This window comes from Camelus dromedarius, chromosome 33 (genome assembly GCF_036321535.1).
Source record: "Camelus dromedarius isolate mCamDro1 chromosome 33, mCamDro1.pat, whole genome shotgun sequence".
Classification (NCBI taxonomy): domain Eukaryota; kingdom Metazoa; phylum Chordata; class Mammalia; order Artiodactyla; family Camelidae; genus Camelus; species Camelus dromedarius.
In genome coordinates, this window is record NC_087468.1 from 14,429,182 (window position 1) to 14,445,426 (window position 16,245).

Below are 16,245 nucleotides of genomic sequence, written 5' to 3' on the forward strand. Positions count from 1 at the left end.
TTAAAGAATTTTCAGTGATAGACCCTATATAATATTTTGTATTGAGATGGGAAGGCATAATGCAATTTTTTGATGCCACGCGAGGGTTCACTAGCACAGTGTTTCTCAATCTTTTACCTCTGGAGGAACTCTTGAAATAATTCTCAGGTCTCAGAGAACCTCTGTATAATTTTTTTTTGCCCTTACAGCTGATAGTACGTTAGCATCAGTAAATTGTAATTATAACAATCCAGTAATAATTTCCAGTGCTCTTCTGAGTAGAGAATAACTTTTTTTGAGGATCTATTTATTTTAGCTAACTGATTTGCCTACCGTTTTATGTAGTTCTTCCAACAAGAGGTTAATTCATAGTACCTACTTGATTTTTTTGTCTTAACCAAGTGATCTGAAATTCTTATCACAGATTCCCATTAAATAATATTCTAATGAGGGTGATATATAGTATATAATGTATGCAAGACTATTTATTTTCCTTATTTAAAATTAGAATTTCTTTTAACAGTCTGTTTTTGAAAGTGAATCAGATGGTTAAGATTAGCTTACCTTTCTTGACATTTGTCTCCTTATTGCCCTGTTATAAATATTTAAAACTCATAAGGCTAATATAATACCTTTTTGTTAAATAACTGGCTTAAGACAAAATGAAATGTAACTTTTTAAAGGTAGGGGAGTAGATTTAATTTACATAGAAGTCATAAATTGGTTTTCATTAATGTTATTTAGAATGTGAAATTTATTGACAATATTGAAAAGAAAAGTTACTAAAACTGTAAACCAAGCAATATGAATAAAAATACAGCCTAAGACAGTTTTATTCAAGACAGGGTAAGAGCATTTCCTTGCTGAGTGACATGATCAGATTCCCGAATGGGCCTAGCAATTGCAAAATTCTTATAGACTTCTTACTTCCTTGATCTCTTTTTCAGATATATCAACGCTTTCAAACTATTCTTTTTGAAACCAAAGCTAAAAAATGAAATTTACCTCTTAATTGCAACCTATGATTTTTTTTTCCATTTTTTGCTGGTCCAACACAGAGATTTCATTTTCAACTGAAATGAGACTATTTCTGTTGCTTGTTAAATAATAAAGGAGCTTATTTACACATTTAAGAGAAGTTAAACACTTCAGCAAAATGTTCATCATTTTCCCATAAATAGCAGCAGGATCCCACTTTTTCACAGGAATCCAGAACTCGTGCAGAGGCAGATCAGTTAGTCTCATCTTGAGTGAGTGTCCAATCAGACTGCAGCTCACAAAGGTCCTGTTCTTCTCTCAGAGTCACAGGTCTCAGGCTGAGCAGAAGATTCAGTGAGTGTCAGTTGCCCAAGTTACCCCCTGTGTTTACAGGGAGGGAGCATACCATCCGTGTGGTTCTGTGGTTCTCCCACGTCTCATCATGAGACTTGCAGAGGCTCTTCCTCACCTTCAAACGCAAACAGTGGAAACATGTCAGTATTTCCTTTTGCAACATGATTTGTCAGAAGATTCCATTTCTTTTTGAGTTCAAGAAACTTGCCACTTGAAGTCAAAATGTTTTCTTTGGGATTCTGATTCATCTTTTAGCCCAAGCTCCTGCTAAGCCACTGGATTTCTGTTTGTAGCAGATTTATGTGTTCTTTATCCAGGTGGTCATACAGTTTAAAAAATATTCTCGAGTGAGTTGGCCTCTTTTTAACGACGTGGGTCGTTTTTGTCACATCATCTAGACTTTTAAAATTTCTTCTTTAGCAGGCTTTGACACCAGCACCTCTCTATGAAACAAAACAAAACAGTGTGTTGCAAAGAAAGTCAGAATTCTCTTTGTTCATTAAAATCTGTTGACTAATCAACCTGGACAGAAAAGTGATTGTTCAGTTTATCACACAAAACTGTTGGCATAATGTTATGTGTCACTAATATGTTGACTGTACTGCTAGAGAGAGAAACTTTTTCATTTTCTCATACTACATCTTATCCTAGTGTCTTATTCACTATGACTTTACACACTCGCATTATTAGGTTCTCATCAGCTGGGTGGTTCTTCCTTTTCTGGACGATAAGTAAATGCTACGAAATAACTTGCTTCTTGAGCCTTTTCATTAATTGTGGCTCTTTTTAAAAAACAATTTTACTCTGTTTTGAGATTCCAATAGCCACTTAAAATAATCAGCCTCCTTACTTGTCAAATGACTGGGATTTGTACTTAAGTGTCTTTGGAATTTGTGGGGAGCCATTGCTTAATTTGTAAGCTGTTTAATACCGATAGTACAGACAGTTGGCTTATCAGAATCCATTGTCCCCAAGTACAATGAGATGCTTCAAAAGATTGAAACTCTTTTCATGTATAACTGAAAAATTGTGCTGTACACTGGAATTTTTCTTTTACATTTTTTATTGATTTATAATCATTTCACTGAAATTTGATACAACATTGTAAAATGACTATAACTCAATAAAAAAATGTAAAAAAAAAGAAAAAAAGATTGAAACGCTTCGTCATTAATACGATTGGAAAGGTCCACAGGCCCGGGCCTAGAATCTTTCTATTTCACATCTTGTCTTTAAAAGTCATTATGTTGGACAAACACACATGTTTAAAAACACAAACATGAATAAAATATGAAACAGTAGATATAATTGAGAAAATTACCCCCCAATGTGAAATGTTTATTATATAATTCAGTTCTAATACAACCCATGCTTTCAGTGATTGTAGTTCATGGATAAGTAAAGCGAATGACAGCAGTGTTATAAGAAATGGGATGGCGGCATTGGTGATGCTCTGTTACAAAGTACTTGCACCACCTGAGAAACATCATAGTGTTGTTTGAAAGTGGATTTGAATTAGTTGTAAGTGTAGATTGCAAACCTTAGGGAAACCACTAAAAAAATCTTTTTATTTTTATTTATTTATTTTTTGGGGGGAGGGGGTAATTTGGCTTGTTTGTTTGTTTGTTTGTTTGTTTTAATGGAGGTACTGGGGAAGGAACCCAGGACCTTGTGCATGCTAAGCATGTGCTCTACCACTGAGCTATACCCTCCCCCCATAAAATCTTTTTAAAGAAGCATAATTGATATGCCAAGAGAGTAGACAAAATGGAATCATATAAAATGCTCAGTTAAAACTAGAGAAGGCAGAAAAAGAATGGAAGACCAAAAAGAAACAAAAATAAGGGCAACAAATAGAAAACCCTTATTAATATGGTAGATTTTAATCCAAATATATCAATAACTACTTTAAATGTGAATGATCTAAATACAACAATTAAGACAGAGATTGTCAGAATGGATAAAAAAACAAATTCAATTATATGCTGTTTAAAAGAAACCTACTTAACATATAAAGACACAGATTAAAAATAAGATATGGAAAACAATACACCATGCTAGTGCTAGTCAAAAGAAAGCTAATGTGCTACATAAATTTCACACAAAGCAGACTTCAGTGCAGGGAAAATTATCAGGGATAAAGAGGTCAGTTCTCCAAGAAAACATAGCAATCCTTAATGTGTATGCAGCTAACAATAGAGCATAAAAATAAATGAGACAGAAACTGGTAAAAGTGCAAGGAGAAATAGATGAATTCACTATTATACTTGGAAACGTCAGCACTACTCTATTAGCAATGGGCAGGTCCAGCATTCAGAAAATCAGCAGTTACGTAGTTGAACTGAGCAGGACATCAAGCAACTGGATCTAACTGACAATTATAGAATATTTCATCCAGCAGTAGAATGCACATTCTCCTCAAGCTCACGTGGAGCATTCACCAAGAAAGACCACATACTTGTTCATAAAATATACCTTAACAAATGTAAAAGAATAGAAATCATACAGAGTGTGCTCTCATGTGACAGTGGAAGTAAACTAGAAATCAAAAACAGAAAGACAGCTGGAAAATCCCAAAATCTTTGGCAATTAAATAACATGCTTCTAAATAACAAATGAGTCCAAGAAGAAGTCTCTAGAGAAACTGAAAATTATTTTTAGGTCAATGACAATGTGAATACAGCTTAGTCAAAATTTGTGGAATACAGTGAAAACAGTGCTTAGAGAGAGTTTAACACCATGAAAGGCATACATTGGAAAAGAAGAAAGGTCTAAAATTAATAATCTAATTACCTCAGGAAACCAGAAAATAAGCAAAATTAGTAATAAAATAGTAATAAAATTAGTAAAAAAACAAAGAAATAAAAATACATGACATTATACATTTGTTAAAACCCATAGAATCATGCAACACAAAGAATAAACCCTAATGTAAACTATGGCCTTATTTAATAATAATGTATAAATATTCTTATATCAATTGTTAACAAATGTGTCACACTAATGCAAAATTTTACCAACATGGGAAGCTAGGGAGGAGGGCAGTTAGAAAAGGAGATATACAGGAGCTCTCTGTACTTTTTCCTCAATGTTTCTCTAAACCTAAACCTGTTCTAAGAATAAAGTCTATCAATTAAATATATATATATACACACACCATGCAAATATTAATCATAAAGCTGGAATGACAATGTTAATATCAGACAAAATAGACATCAAGACAGAGTATGAATAGAAATAAAAAGGGACGTTTTAAAGATAAAAGGGTCAATTCATCAATAATACATAACCATTATAATGCATATGCACCTAATAACAAAGCTTCAAAATACAGTAAGCAAAAAATGCAAAACTAAATGGAGACATAGACAAATCTACAATTGTGTTTTGAAGAGTTTAGTATCTTTCAGTAATTGATGGAACAAGCAGGCAAAAAGTCAGTAAAGGCACAAAAACTTCCAGCAATACTTTTAAGCAACTTGAACTAATTGACATTAATGAAACATTACTTAATAAAACAGAATGCACATTCTTTTAATGTGGAAATCATCATCATTAAAATCTTGCATGTGTTCATTTTTTATAATAATGAAACACTTGAAACAAAACTGGAGAATTGATAAATGGTAGCATTTTATACACAGAAAAATCACACAACAGCTAATCAGAGCTAATTTCGTTCATATAGGTCACTGTGGATAAATCTCAAAAAATCTAAAAATGAGTAAAAGAAGCAAGCTGCAGAATGATAAGTACAGTAAGATACCAATTTTAAAAGATACAAAACAATGCTGTGTTTTAGTTATGGATCCTATGAAAATACTTTAGCTGCTTGAGAATGACATATTGGCACTTCAGGACAGTGGCTACCTCAAAGGAGAAGGGGAGAGAAATGAGATCAGGCAATCAAATATATTAGTAATATTATATGTTTTAAGGAAAAATGAACTAATAAAAAATGACTTTTGCCATTACTTAAGATATTGAAAAACTGGAAACAATCTCAGTAAAGAACCCCAAGAGAATCCAACACTTCACCTACACCCATGTTGCTGAAAGCTTCTGGGGCAAACCACATGACCAAGCAAGGCGATGTGCTCTCAAATTGATGATTGACCCCTTGCAGGGAGAGGGTCTTAGTGCCCTCCATCAGTCTCACAGGATGAGATGGCTCTCTTTCTATTTAACCCCTCTATTTCAACACATAATCTTCATCTCCTATTCCCAACTCCAGGATCATATTCCATCAATTATTGGCTTCCTTTCATGCTCAATCTCTTGCTCTTGGTAACCTATAAACACGCTCAGATCTCTGTCAGTTTAAAAACAAACAAAAAGCTGATCGTGGCCTTGATAATGTCATCTTTCTTTTTACCTGCAACTAAATTTTTCAAAAGGGAAGTCTGATTACCTCCATCCGTTTTCCCAACTTGCTGCAAACTCCTATCACTCCTTTGAAACCGCTATGGCAAGCTCACCAACGATCTAGTTTCCAAATCTGGAGGTTACTCTGCAGTCCTTATCGACCTTATCTACTCTCTTTTTGAAATTTTCAACCCCCAGACTTCTAAGACCCACATCTTTCCCTTTATCTTGGGCTTCCCTTCTCACTGCCCACCCCTCCATCTCAGTGACTATTCTAACTAACCTTAGCTACCTCCCAGGTTCTTCTGCCTGTGGGCCGGGGATCTCCCAAATTTCTGCCTCTAGCAGGACCACTTCCAGAACTCTAGACCTTCATATCCAATTGACAAATACTCTGCTCCACCGGGACATACCACAAGTATCTTAAATTCAACAAATCCAAAATAAACTCATGTTTTCTGTGGTACCATCTCCTCCCGCTCCCCATCTGCATTCCTTCTCTTCCTCAATGCAGGATGTTCTATATACTAGCAACAAACAACTGGAAATTGAAGGCACCTGAACCTACAAAGCCACCTGGTGTAGGAGGGTGGACAGCAAGCGCCGAAGTAGTGTGGATGCTTTTACTGTGAGGAAGGATTTTTTTCCCACACACCCTTCGTGGTTAGCCTGCTCCCATTTGATCCTTTTCATACACAGGAGGTTTCTAGGTAAGCCCAGGGTCCCATGTTGCCTTCCACTTCCATTATTCATGAATTATTATCACATGGTCTCCAGTAAAGTACTCTGCTTGCTTCACCATCCCCTTGATGATTGTCTCCTGTCTTCTGTTTCGTTTTAAATAGTTTTAATTTTTTTTGCAGCAGCAGCATTGGCTTTGAACTCAGATCTTGATTTGAATCCCAGCTCCACAGCTTACTAGCTCTGTGACTCTGGCAAGTTACTTCCTGATCATAAAATAAAAGCAGATCTTGTTTTAAAATCTGAAAACAGCTCCAAGATTTGTTGGCTGTCAAAGTTATTATCAAAGCACAGATTATGCTTGGTTCATAGCATTTGGCTCTGTTAAACACCAGGAAATTTCTGGAGCAAATAATGCAGAACCATTACTCTCTTACATTTATTCAACAAGTGTGTGAACCAGGCATCAATCTAGGAGTTGGAGATACAGCAGTGAACAAGGCAAGCATCAGCCCTACCCTTAAGGAATCTACATTCTAATTGTGGGATGTCAGACAATATACAAGTAAATGAATTCATTCAAAATGGTGAGAAGTGCTAGGGAAGAAAGAAAACAGGACACTATCTTAAAAAGTGACTTTGGGAAGAGACAGGGCAGGAAGAAGGTTACTTTAGCTAGGGTCATTAGGAAAGGCTTCTCTCAGGAGGGTGACACTTGAGCTAAGCCATGAAGAATGAGACTGAGCCAACCATATGTATTAGTTACCTATTGCTGCATAACAAATTACCTCATAACTTAGTAGCTTAAAATGACAAACATTTATTACCTCATGGTTTCTGTTGGTCAGTGATGCAGGTGTGGCTTGGCTCAGTGTCTTTAGCTCAGGGTCTCCCCCAAGGTTAAAATCCAAGTTATTAGCTGGGTCTGCAGTCAATATCATAAAGATGTCAACTGTCCTCAGATGAATCTATAGATTCAGTGCAATTCAAGTCAAACCCCCACTGGGTTTTTTATAGAAATTTGACAAGCTGATTCTAAATTTTTTATGGAAATGGTGCTTGCTTCGGCAGCACATGTGCTAAAATTTTTACGGAAATGTGAAGAATCTAGACTAGCCAAACTGCTCTGAAAAAGATGTAGAAATTTCAAGTTATAACACTACTTGATTTCAAGAATTATTATAAAAACTACACTAATGAAGATGGTATGGTATTCACATAAGGATAGAAAAATAAATCAGTGGAACAAAGTAGGAAGTCCATAAATAAACTTGTACATATATCTGGACAAATGGTGTTTGACAAAGGCACAATGCAGTGGAGAAAGGATAGTCCTTTCAACAAATCGTGCTGTAAGAATTGTATATACATATGCAAGAAAAGAACTTAGACCTCTATCTCACACCTCATACAAAATTTAACTCAAAATGGGTCATTGACCTGAATGTAAAAGCATGGATCTATATAAAACTTTTGGAAGAAAACAGAAGTAAATCTTTTTGACCTTGGGTTAGGCAAGGATTTCTTAGCTACAACATCAAAAGCACAATTCATAAAAGAACAAGTTGACTAATTGGACTTGGTTAAAATTTTAAATTTCTACTCCTTAAAAGATACTCATGGTAATGGAAAGACAAGACATAGACTGTGAAAAAAATATCTGCAAAACATATCTGGTTAAAGACTTGTACCTAGAATATATATTCTCAAAACTCAAAAATAAGATAACAAAACAAAACAAAACAAAACTGAGCAAAAGATTTGGACAGACAACTTAAGCTATAGGGATGGCAAATAAGCATAAGAAAAAATGCTAAACTTTGTTAATCATTAGGAAAATACAAATTAAAACCACGAGATAATAGCACTTCGCTAACAGAATGGCCAAAATTACAAAGACTTGTCATACCAAGTGTTGATGATGATGTGGAGAAACTAAAACTCTTGTGAAATTATCATAATAATGTCAGTATTGCAGCCACTTCAGAAAACAATTTGGCAGTTTCTTAAGAAGTTGAAAATACAGTGACCTTGTGATCCACCCCACTCAAGAAAAATCAATTTGTAACCATGTAAAAAAGTGTACACAAATGTTTACAGAAACTATTTGTAATAGCCAAAAACAGGAAACAGCTCAACTGTCCATCAACAAGTAAACAGATAAACAGACAATAGCATATCCAAAAAATGGAATACTACTCAGCAATAAAAAAAGAATGGACCAATGCTACATATACCAACATGGATGAATCTTAAAATTACCATGCAAAATGAAATTAAGTCAGCCAATAAAGGAGTACATACTATATGATTTAAACTGTAGAAAATTCAAAACTAAACTATAGTGACAGAAAGAAGATTCATGCTTGGAGACAGGGAATGAGGAGGTGTGGGAGGGAGGGATTACAAAAGCACAAGTGAAAACTTTTGGAGGTGATAGATATTTCCACTATAGATTATAGTGATGATTTCATAGGTGTATACACATATAAAAATGATATACTTTAAACATATGCAGGTTATTATAAACCTTATATGTGTACTTTAGTAAAATTTATATACATATAAGTTTTATCTGTATAATTGAAAATATAATAAACCACATATAAAACTTTTTTTTAATTTGGCCCCAGAACTGAAACTCTTCCTGTCATGTTTCATTGGCCATTGAAAGCCCTATGTCCTCACCTAACTCCAGGGGGGCAGGAAAGTGCATTCTTACCACATGCCTGGAAGGAGAGAGTTGAGTATTTGTGTGTAATCCTAACGAGTACCACCCTCAGCAGTAAGCATACTGGATGTTTATAAGTGGAACACTGGTCCCATTTGTTCCGTAACAGAATTCACATTCATTTGTAGAACCACTGAACAACAGCAGACTTAGCAGCTCTTACTCAAAAGTCCTGCAAACATTCAGCTGTTCTGCTTACAACAGTGAGGAACACACATTCAGTCAAATTAGCCATGCAACCCCGACCCTTCCCTACTAATTTTGAAATTAGTGCTTCCTAGAATCTAGAAAAATTAATAGAACTATGAACACCCATTTGGTCTAGCTTCTGGCTCCTAACAAGTTAAGTTTAAAGTAAATCGTAGAAGAAAGACAGAGGGTCAGAGATTCCATAATGACAAATTCCTTTTCCTGCACTTACTCTCTTCATCATGAAGAAATTGTTTCTCATACCCAACTAAAATAAGTTTTTTTTTAATTTAAACTGATTTCCTTTTGTTCTGTCCTTATCAGTCACTTTGATGAACTGGTCAAAAATATTAAAGCAAAAGTGCTATATCACAGAAAAAGGTTGGCATCCTTAACTACAAAAAACACTTGCACGTCACTATGTAAAAAAAGACAAACATTTTACTTGTTTAGCAACATGGCAGATTGTGTTAATACGGCCCCTACCTCACGCCTGGCAGGCCTATCAAAGAACATGTAGGAATGCTCTGTCGACTGTATATACATCTTAATTAAAAATGGCCTAAAGACACAGGCAATTCACAAAATAAAAATATATATGAACAATAAACACACAAGGTGTAGTTTATTATTCAAAGAAGTAATTTAAATCAAAATAGCAATGAGATGCCATTTCAGCTGTAAAATTGGCGAATATTTTTAAAAATGAAGATGCCCATCACGATCAAGGGTATCCAAACCTGTATTTACAGTAGGATAATCAATTGGCACAAACTTGTGTGAGGATAGTGGGATTGTGCATGTTGCAGATTTTCTTCTTTTTGATAATGCCTAGTTTCTATGTTTTCTACAATAAACATGTACTACTTTTATAACAAAATATTTATTTTTAATTGAAAGCAATATTGCTATTTTAAAGTTCTCTCTCATCCTTTTCTTAATTGTAGTTGATTTACTGTGTTAGTTTCTGGTATGCAGCATACTTGTTCAGTTATACATATATATTCTTTTTCATTATAGGTTATTACAAGGTATTGAATATAGTTCCCTGTGCTGTACAGTAGGACCTTGTTGTTCATCTATTTTATGTATAGCAGTTTGTATCTGCAAATCCCAAGCTCCTGATTTATCCCTCTTCCCCTTCTCCTTTGGCAACCACAAGTTTTTTGTTTTCTATGTCTGTGAGTCTGTTTCTGTTTTGTGGATAGGTTCATTTGCATTATTTTTTAGATTCCACATATAGGTGATATATATATATGTTTATTTGTCTTTCTCTGTCTGACTTACTTCACTTAATATAATGAACTGTAGGTCCATCCATGTTGCTGCCAATGGCATTATTTCATGCCCGAGTGGTATTCCATTGCATGCATATACCACATCTTCTTTATCCAGTCATCTGTCAAGGGACATTTAGGTTGTTCCCATATCTGGCTATTGTAAATAGTGCCACTGTGAACACTGGGGTGCATGTATCTTTTTGAATTAGAGCTTCCTCTGGATATATGCCCAGGAGTGGGATTGCTGGATCATATGGTAAGTCTATTTTTAGTTTTTTTAAGGGCTCTCCATACTGTTTTCCGTAGTGGCTGCACCAAATTACATCCCCACCAACAGTGTAGGCAGGCTCCCTTTTCTTCACAGCCTCTGCAGCATTTATCGTTCGTGGACTTTTGAACGATGGCCATTCTGACTGGTGTGACTTACCTCACTGTCGTTCCGATTTGCGCTTGTCTGATGATTAGCGGTGTTGAGCATCTTTTCGTGGGCCTGCTGGCCATCTGTGTGTCTTCACGGGAGCAACTTCTATTTAGGCCTTCTGCCCATTTTTGTCTTATCCTTCTCTTCTCCATGCTCACCAGCTCCAACTTCTTTCACCTTTCCTTACAAGGCCTATTTTCATTCTGAAATCAAATTCATTAAGGTTTTTCAGGACTTTATTCATTTTTTCTATGTCTCCTTAATTCAATTGCACTTACTTTCCGAATTATCCTACCAACACAGATTTGAATTTTTTAAATGCTTTTTTGCTTTCTTCTTTAAATAATCACATTATATTTGCATTGCATTTCGCCTAAAGCATTCATTAGCCAGCTTGACATTTAAAAAATGTTCCTACTAACTGTGTTCTTTTGTCCAAAAATAATTAGACTTATTAAGTACCTTCTGTGTGCTCTGGTACTGTCCCTACATGTCACAGCAGAGATGTATGGGCATCAGTGTATATGGGTAGATACACATATACGGGTGTGTCCATTTGTATAAAACATGTGCCAGTCACTGGGCTTAGAGCCTTATCAGCTTTACCTCATTGAGTCCTCACAACAATCTTATGAGATCATTGTTTTATTTCTGTTTTTCAGATAAGCTTAGAGAGGGGCTGGAACATGCCAGAGAACAGCTGGTGAGAGTAGGAACTCAGCCTTGCAAGTGCACCTGGGAAGGGAAGCCAGTTTACGCAAGGAAATAAAACCATGGGCAGCAGCCTATGAGAAATGCCACGAATGTGATTAAAAAATAAAGAATTTTCTGGACTTTCACTGATTTCAATCATTCTATCCCACCCAACTGGCTTCCTGGGTGTGTGAACAGAGCGATGGCTCAGAAGCCCAGGTTCGGAGGGACCCTGCAGGCGCTTGGAGTTTAATGCTCCGCAGTTGACGATGTGAGATTCTGCATAACAAGTGAAGTCTGATCAACACTGGAGCAGGTGCCAAGGCCTTGGAGCCTTCAGCTCATGCACGGTCTGCCTGCTGTCAACCCCCCACCTCCTGGCAGCCGGCCCTCCGTCCCTGGCACCCAGGGCCCCTGCCCAGCCTCACCCTCTCCACGACTGCCCTTCCCACTGAGGGGCATTTCCATCTTCTGCTGTCGCCCTCTGCCCACAGTGGGGCCCTCGGCACAGGTCCGCAGTGTGTTGGGGTCGGGCACACACATCCCAGGTCCCACGTGGCAAGGCATGAGTGGCAGCAGCTGTCTCTGCTGGGGTTGGCAACGTGACAGATGTTTGGGGGGCGACTTGCTGGGGACAGGCCTCTTGCCCACCCCCAATCTAGGTATGAGCATGTCCTGGTGCTGAGGTTGGAGTCCTTTTCAGGCCCCACCATCTGTTGCAGGGTCTACAGCTGGAGGGAGGGGGTCCAGGGGCCTGTGAGGACCTGCACGTGTCCTATGAGTGTCCCCTGTCCAAGGGAGAATTACATTAAATTGCAAATTTAAAAATACCAGTTAACACGTCCAGAGACTGCGGGGTGGGGGGAGAAAGGAAAAGCTTTATGTAGTACCTCTCATGGCACTTTTTTCCTGCTTTTTGAACAAGGGGCTTGCATTTTCATTTTGTCCTGGGCGGGAAGACCCCGTAGCAATGTCCTACTGCCCCGTGGTCACACCATATGTCCTTGTAGCTTCAGGCGGTCAGAGGAGGAACAGTTTACTCTAGGAGGAAGGGTGACTTATTATTTGCTTACTCCACCCTTATTTACCTTTGTCTTCAAGGCGTTTGTACAGAGTCCTGCGGCTTGCTGTTCCTGCTATGGGAAGCTGGAAGACGAGAGCTCGGGGCTGGCCGGCTGACCAGAGGAGAAGGGCTGTGTATTAAATGGATGACAGCATGCAAAGCTGAGCCGCCCCAGGGTGTGTTCGTCTCAGCTTTGCTGAAAGCCACATTCTGCAGGTATGCCTCTGGTGAACAGAGGTTCCTCCTTTTGAAGATTCCAGCTTGAGTACCAAACAAGTCTCTGAATACTGCTTCGGGTCTTTGCTTATTCCTGCAGAGACTAGCCTAGTGCGCTGGAAAACACAATTTGGTACCAACGCTGTGGTGACACTCAGTCAACAGGGTCATCTCCACAGAGACAGGACTGGACGGGCAGTTCTCACAACCACAGTGGGGGATGTGCCTGGAGAAGGCACTCCGGCAAGTTTGATTTCCTCACAGAAAAAAAATGTAGTTAGGTAGCTCTGTGCCTGGGGCTTAAGTCTCCTCTTTTAATGACCATAAATGCCATATTCAAGTCAGCTATAAAGTATATCATTGTACACTGACGAGTAATAAACTTTTGAAATGTAAATCAATTAGTCAGGTAATAAAGAAATAGATCCTATAAATTTTTAGTTAACTCTGTTAAATTGTTTAGGAGATTGCTCAGGAAGGGGGCATGTGCAAGGGTGGGAAGTGTGAGAGTAGAGGGTCTGGAAAGGGCAGACGATCTATGGGCAGAAAGGGGAGGAGCCGGGGGACAGTAAGTTTCAGGGGGTGCCTGGCATTACCTCACAACCGAGTGTCTCTGACAAAGAGCCCCCAGGAGAAATTGCTGAAGGGTAAGCTGCTCTACCTGTATCATTTTTTTTATTATTAGTTACTAAGGATGAGCATTTATGTCCCTGAAATAAGAAATATCAAATATGTTTACACGCCAGACACAGACGTGGAATTGCTCCCTTACCTGCCTCAGATCCATGCTTCACTGGGTGAATCAGCCAGACATACAATGACAAACCAACCCAATCCATCTACTCAGTCTACCCAGGACTTAGATTTCTCCCCCTACCCTTGTTTTTTCCCACCATTTCTAGCCATTTTTACTTTTTTTTTTTTAACCAAATTGTGTTCTTGATAAAGGAGTCAGAGAGGAAAGTGAAGAAAATGGGGTTATCTAATTTGCCTTTATCTGCCTCTCTCTTTGCCCCACCAGCAAGTAAAGTAACACATATTAGCATTCCTTTTCCTCTGCTTCTCGTCTACCAGTCTGAGGTTCCTGTGAGCCCCACCTTTGCGCCTCTGACTGTGTGGAATTCATTGTGTCTTGGATGCAGAGAGCTCTATGGTCAAAAAATAGAGGCAGAAGATAGGGGTCCCAGGGCAAAAGTCTCAAGGCTGTTCTCTGGGCCACCTGTCTCCCTGGCCACCCAGTCTGGAGAGGGCTCAAGGCTGTTTATGAGGGCCAGGTCTGGAAGGGGTGCACATTACTTCCGCTCGACTCCCACTGGCCATAATTCAGTCACTTACCCAACTTAACTACAAGCTGGTATATCTACACTCCTGGAAATAGTGTGATGGATCTGTGACACTGCCTCTGCCTGGGTGCCAGAGAACCCAGGAAAAGAACAGAAATTGGAAGCACAACACTTTGGAAGCCCAGGGTGGTGGGTGTGGCTCAAAATTGGAGGAGTTGCTTAAAGTTTCATAAGATACAGTTGGACCTGGTGCAGCCAGGCACTTTCCCCTCTCCCAGCCTAGAGGAAAATGGGAGGTTTACCTTTGGAAGTGAACAGAGAGGTTCTGGACTTGGAAATACGGGCATAGCTATGTGAGGGAGGTGAGGAACCCTATGGAAAACTGTGATATTAAGTTCAAGCCTAATGGCTGGGACCTGATACTGCCCAGCCTCCTTCTCTCAGTCAGTCCCAGGACGCTGACAGTGACACTTGAACTTTCCAGGCAGGATTCCTCTCTGAAGAAAGCAAACAACCTAAGAGAAAAAGACTTATAGATTCTTCTAGTGAGATAGCTGGGCTCTGACCATCATGCACCCTAAGTGAGTCCCACTCACTCACAGAGAACTTCCAATGAGCTTTCTAGTGCCTCGCTTTTATGAACTTATGAACAAGGAGAGAGCCAAATATTACCAGGTAGATAAAGTGAGCTCCTAACGTGAACAATGAAGTCCGAAACAAACAAATAGAAAATGAACCCAGATCTAAAGAGCAGAAGAAACAGGGGGAAAGCCACTATTAAGTAATATCTTCAGAGAGGTGTGAGACTATATTGCAAAGCACGGGGTGCTAGAGAAAAGGCACGTCCCCGTGACAAGAAAAAGCTTTTGAAAATTAAAAATATGACAGACAAAGTTAAGAATCCACTAGAATAGGTGAAAGATAAATCTGAAGAAATCGCCAGAAAAGTAGAACAAAGGGCAAAGAGAGGAAAATTGGAGTGAATAAAATTACAGGATTAATTTAGGAGTTTCATTATCTCACTAATTGGAGTTCCAGAAAAATGAGAAAATGGATAGAAGAAGTTATTAAAGAATTTCCCAGAACCAAGGTCATGAGTTGCCATATTGAAAGGGCCCACTGGGCACTCAACACAATGAAGGAGAGGAGACTTGCACTAATGCACATGACCATAAAACCTCAGAACACCAAGGATGAAAAGAAGGGCCAGGGAAATTATAGAGAGAACAGTCAAGTCAAAAGAGAAGCCGGAAGACAGTGGATCAAGGTCTTCAAAATTCTGAGGGGAAATGATTTCTAATTTAGAAGTCTATCCTTGGCCAGACTATTATTCAAATAGGAAGAGTAACCGCAGCTACCTCTTAAATAGTTTAAGAAAAAAATGCATATTCAAATTAGAGAAAAGACATGAGAAATCAAGTAGAGCAGAAGTGTTAACCATTGGTGAATTGGTGAAGGGTACTAAGGAGGTGTTAGCAATACTCTTCCAAGTCTTTAAGTTTGGAAGAAAAAAAAAAAAAGAACGAGTAGAATAAAGGAATTTTTAGGTGTGTAAATTCTCCAAAGTTTATCTCCATGTCTACTGTCTTACTAAATCACTGTAGTATGAGGTGTGTTCCATGCAAACAAAGAAGTGGACAAAGTGTAACCATGGGATCAAAAAAACAGAACCCAGCGTAGAAGAGAAGTGAAGGGTAGTCCTGAAATGACAGCTGCCTAGTCGGTCTAGAGAGTAAACAGTCTAACCTGGAGCAGGAGGACCAAGGACAAGTTTATTTCCAACAAAATGTGGAATTGATAGATTAGCCACTTGACTAGTTTGATAGTTCAGACAGAGAGTCCGGGAATGAATAAGTGGACAGGGCCCTAGAAAATAGAACAAACCCAAATTTGAGTTAATTATTAACTCCAGGAAAAATGAACAATTGCCCAAGAAAGGAAATATAAATGATGTGATTCAGTCCATGAACAAGATTTATATGGACATATTAATATAAAAATGAATATATAAT

The 16,245-nt window shown here is 38.2% G+C and overlaps 1 long non-coding RNA gene across 1 annotated transcript; it reads right to left on the bottom strand.

The window, feature by feature from the left end:
• Positions 1-715: 715 nt before the first annotated feature.
• Positions 716-12,798, bottom strand: LOC105104173 (uncharacterized). Its single transcript, XR_838544.3, has 3 exons — positions 12,760-12,798; positions 10,985-11,181; positions 716-1,754 (listed from the first exon to the last, which is right to left on the bottom strand). It is a non-coding gene; the product is annotated as an uncharacterized LOC105104173 (long non-coding RNA).
• Between the last annotated feature and the right edge of the window lie 3,447 nt (positions 12,799-16,245).